Here is a 5,517-nt window from a genome sequence, read left to right as displayed (position 1 = left end):
ATATTTTCAGTCATTTCAAGTACTTCCTGTTCTATAGGATCTGGTGCTTGAGAGTTATTATTTTCCTTTTGTGGTGATGTATACTTTCTTGATTTTTCATATTTCAGGTATCTTTCCTTTGTTGTTTAGCCACTGCAGCAGGGGTTATCATGGTCCACTCATTCTACCTTGATGTCTGACCTGGATCCTGAAGGGACTGCCAATTCTGGGCAGTGGGGACTAGCGTGGGCTTGGGTTCCCACAGCACCTGCCTGTCCCAACATGGCTGGCTTGGGTCTTATGGGCCCAGTGGCTCTTGGGCCACTCTGGGTGGCAGGGACTGACCTGGGTTGGGGGTCCCACAGTGCCTTTCTCTAATTAATTTCTTTAAAATAAGCTTTTTAGTTAAGAAATTATGACAAAAGTACCCAAACCAGAAAAGACAATAAAGAATTTTACTGTACTAAAGTTTTTACAAAATACTGAAATATGGTATTANGGTGGACCATCCCATCTCCCAGCCCAGCAAAGCGATTAGTGAGCTTCCCCTAGTGTAAAGTCGGCTTTCTTTCTTACTTTTTTTCTTACATATCAAAGTTAAGCTGATATTAGTCTGAAAAAATTTAACTATAATGTGTTTTTTATAGGCCTCATGATAACAATACAAAAAATCTTTTGAGACATATTAAAAATATGTCTCAAATCATAACAGACTGCTAGAGAAAACCACCCAACCACAAAGAAGATAGTAGGACCAGAAAGAAAGATTAAAAGGATCTATAAACAAACAGAAAAAAAGGCAGCAAAATGGCAGTTACAAGTTCCTATATATCAAGAAATCTGACTGAAATGGATTAAATTCCCCAATTAAAAGACACAGTGTGGATGAATGGATTACCCAAGAAGCACCAACAATATGATGCCTATAAGAAACTCGCTTCACTTTTAAAGACACACACCCACTGAAAGTAAAGGGAGGACAAAAGATGTTTCATGCAAATGGAAACCAAAAAGAAGCAGGAGTAACTATACTTCTGTGAGATAAAATAGACTTCGAGGCAAGGAAAGTCAATATATTATGATAAAGGGATCAATTCAACCAGAGATTATAAATATATATTCAGCCAACTACGGGTCACCCCAAGCATAAAGCAATTACTGCTAGAGTTAACCAGAGAGATAGACTCCAGCACAACCATTGTTGGGACTTTAATACTCCACTTTCAGCAGCAGAAAAATCATCCAGACATAAAATTAACCAAGAAACATCAGAATTAATTTCTAAGCCAATTGGATATTACAGACAGCACAAGGAACATCTCTTGAATAAGACTAAATATCTTAGGTCACAAAACACATCTCAGCAAATATAAAAATAAATTGAAATGATATCAAATTTCTTGTCCAACTTCCACAAATGTGAGACACAGAGGAATTTATAATAATTCTTCCAATCCATGAACATGCAATGTCTTTCCATCTTCTGGTGTCCTCTTTAATTTCTTTGAGTAGTGTTGATGTTTAAAAACAGTACAGAGTTTTGTGTATTGGGTTTGTATATTTTTTTCTTTTTTTTAATTATGAGTATTCTTGAGATACAAAGCTAATTGTCCCCCCTTGTGCCCATGATGTGAGGGCCAGATTCATACTGGGAACATACCCATTACCAGAAATTACTTTTTTACTCGGTGCCCCCACCCATTTATCCCCCAACCTCCCCATTCCCTTTTCCCCTCCCCCCACTATACTTCGTAGCACTAGGAATGTTCCCTCTGTCTGTAAGACCAATGCACTACTGTGGTCTTTCCTATCCTTCCTTCTTTCTCTCTTAGCTCCCAGATATGAGTGGGCATGTGCAGTATTTATCCCTCGGTGCTTTGCTTACTTCCCTCACCAAAAGTTTCTCCAGGTTCATCCCTGTTGTTGCAAATAAGAGTGTTTCATTCCTTTTTATAGAAAAGTAGTATTCCGTGGTGTATATATACCACAGTTGCCTTATCCAATCATCCATCTGTGGACATTTAGCTTGGTTCCATATATTGGCTATTGTAAAGAGAGCTGCAATGAACATGGGAGTGCAGGTATCTATTCGAAATGATCATATCCATTCCTCTGGGTATATACCCAGAAGAGGGATGACTGGANTGTCTTTCCATCTTCTGGTGTCCTCTTTAATTTCTTTGAGTAGTGTTGATGTTTAAAAACACTACAGACTTTTGTGTATTGGGTTTGTATGTTTTTTCTTTTTTTTAATTATGAGTATTCTTGAGATACAAAGCTAATTGTCCCCCCTTGTGCCCATGATGTGTGGACCAGATTCATACTGGGAACATACCCATTACCAGAAATTACTTTTTTACTCGGTGCCCCCACCCATTTATCCCCCAACCTCCCCATTCCCTTTTCCCCTCCCCCCACTATACTTCATAGCACTAGGAATGTTCCCTCTGTCTGTAAGACCAATGCACTGCTGTGGTCTTTCCTATCCTTCCTTCTTTCTCTCTTAGCTCCCAGATATGAGTGGGCATGTGCAGTATTTATCCCTCTGTGCTTTGCTTACTTCCCTCACCAAAAGTTTCTCCAGGTTCATCCCTGTTGTTGCAAATAAGAGTGTTTCATTCCTTTTTATAGAAAAGTAGTATTCCATGGTGTATATATACCACAGTTGCCTTATCCAATCAAACATCTGTGGACATTTAACTTGGTTCCATAGATTGGCTATTGTAAATAGAGCTGCAATGAACATGGGAGTGCAGGTATCTATTCGAAATGATCATATCCATTCCTCTGGGTATATACCCAGAAGAGGGATGACTGGATCATATGGAAGATCTATCTGTAGTTGTTTGAGAAACCTCCATACTGTTTTCCATAATGGTTGTACTAATTTACAGTCCCACCAAAAGTGAAGGAGTTTTTCCTTCTCTCCATATCCTCTCCAGCATTTGTTATTCACCACCTTTTGGATTACAACCAGTCTAACTGGGGTGAGGTGGTATCTCGATGTAGTTTTAATTTGCATTTCCCTGATGCCTAGTGGTGTTGAGCATTTTTTCATGTACTCATTGGCCATTTGTATGTCTTCCTTTGAAAAATATCTATTCAGCTCCTTTGCCCATTTAATGATAGGGTTATTTGTCTTTTTCCTATATAACTGCTTGAGGTCTATGCATATTCTGCATATTAATCCCTTGTCAGATGCATAGTTAGCAAAAAATTTCTCCCACTCTGTAGGTTGTCATTTCACTCTCGTGATTGTTTCCTCTGCTATGCAGAAGCTTTTTAGTTTGATACAATCCCATATGTTTATTTATTCTTTTGTTGCTTGTGCTTTCATGCTCATGTTCATAAAGCCTGTACCCAGACCTAGCTGCTGAAGTGTTTTACCTAGATTTTCCCATCATAGTTTTGCAGTCTCAGGTCTTATACTTAAGTCTTTAATCTACATTGAGTTGATTTTAGTGTATGGTGATAGATGCATATCTAGTTTTTTTCTTCTGCATATGGATATCCAGTTTGTTCAGCACCACTTGTTGAAGAGGCAGTCGTTTCCCCAAAGCAGAGTTTTGTTACCTTTGTCCAATATAACATGGCTGTAAGCCTGAGGGGTAATTTCTGTGTTCTCAATTCTACTCCACTGGTCTGAATCTTTTCTGAATTTTTTATATAGCTCTAGGAGTTTTTTGGTAGAGATTATTGGTTTTTCTTCTCATAGGATCATGTCATCAGCAAACAGTGACCATTTGACGTCATCTTCTCCAGGTTGGATGCCCTTCATTTCTTTCTCTTGCCTGATTGCTCTGGCTAATACTTCCAATACTATGTTAGGTAGGATAGGGGAGAGTTGGCATTCTTGTTCTTGCTCTTAAAGGAAAAGCTTACAACTTTTCTCCATTCAGGATGATACTGGCTGTGGTTTTATTGTATATGGCTTTTATTGTATTGAGGTATTTTCCTTCTATTCCTAATTTTTTGAGAGTCTCTATCATGAAGAGATGTTGAATTTTTCAAATGATTTTTCTCTGTCAATTGAGATAATCATGTAGTTTTTGTCCTTGATTTTGCTGAAGTGAGTATCACATTTATTGACTTGCATATGTTGAACCATCCTTGTATCCCTGGGTTAAATCCTGCTAACTAAACAAAATATAAGAGAGTATACACATGGAACAAAAATCAGAAATGAAAAAGGTGGCATTACAACAGATACTACAGAAATGCAAAGAATCATGAACAAGTATATGCCCACAAAGTTGAAAATCGGGAGGAAATGAATAAATTTTTGAACGCATACAACCTACCTAGACTGAATGAAGAAGAAATAGAAAATCTAAANCAGGTCTTATACTTAAGTCTTTAATCTACATTGAGTTGATTTTAGTGTATGGTGATAGATGAATATCTAGTTTTTTTCTTCTGCATATGGATATCCAGTTTTTTCAGCACCACTTGTTGAAGAGGCAGTCGTTTCCCCAAAGCAGATTTTTGTTACCTTTGTCCAATATAACATAGCTGTAAGCCTGAGGGGTAATTTCTGTGTTCTCAATTCTACTCCACTGGTCTGAATCTTTACTGAATTTTTTATATAGCTCTAGGAGTTTTTTGGTAGAGATTATTGTTTTTTCTACTCATAGGATCATGTCATCAGCAAACAGTGACCATTTGACGTCATCTTCTCCAGGTTGGATGCCCTTCATTTCTTTCTCTTGCCTGATTGCTCTGGCTAATACTTCCAATACTATGTTAGGTAGGATAGGGGAGAGTTGGCATTCTTGTTCTTGCTCTTAAAGGAAAAGCTTACAACTTTTCTCCATTCAGGATGATACTGGCTGTGGTTTTATTGTATATGGCTTTTATTGTATTGAGATATTTTCCTTCTATTCCTAATTTTTTGAGAGTCTCTATCATGAAGAGTTGTTGAATTTTTTCAAATGATTTTTCTGTGTCAATTGAGATAATCATGTAGTTTTTGTTCTTGATTTTGCTGAAGTGAGTATCACATTTATTGACTTGCATATGTTGAACCATCCTTGTATCCCTGGGTTAAATCCTGCTAACTAAACAAAATATAAGAGAGTATACACATGGAACAAAATTCAGAAATGAAGAAGGTGGCATTACAACAGATACCACAGAAATGCAAAGAATCATGAACAAGTATATGCCCACAAAGTTGAAAATCGGGAGGAAATGCATAAATTTTTGAACGCATACAACCTACCTAGACTGAATGAAGAAGAAATAGAAAATCTAAACAGACCAGTAATGAGTAATGAGATTCAATCAGTAATCAGCAGTCTCACAACAAACAAAAGCCCAGGACCAGATGGCTCCACTGCTTAATTCTACTATACATTTAAAGGATAATTAACACCAATCCTTTTCAAACTCTTCCAAAAAATTGAAACAGAAGCCATTCTTCCAAACTCATTCTAGGAGGCCAGCATCACCCTGGGATACCAAAATCAGGCAAAGTCACAACAAAAAAAGAAAGCTACATGCAAATATCCTTGATGAACAGTGACACTGATGAAAAAT

This window comes from Galeopterus variegatus, unplaced genomic scaffold, assembly GCF_000696425.1.
Source record: "Galeopterus variegatus unplaced genomic scaffold, G_variegatus-3.0.2 Scaffold679, whole genome shotgun sequence".
Classification (NCBI taxonomy): Eukaryota; Metazoa; Chordata; class Mammalia; order Dermoptera; family Cynocephalidae; genus Galeopterus; species Galeopterus variegatus.
This window is presented reverse-complemented; position numbering follows the sequence as displayed.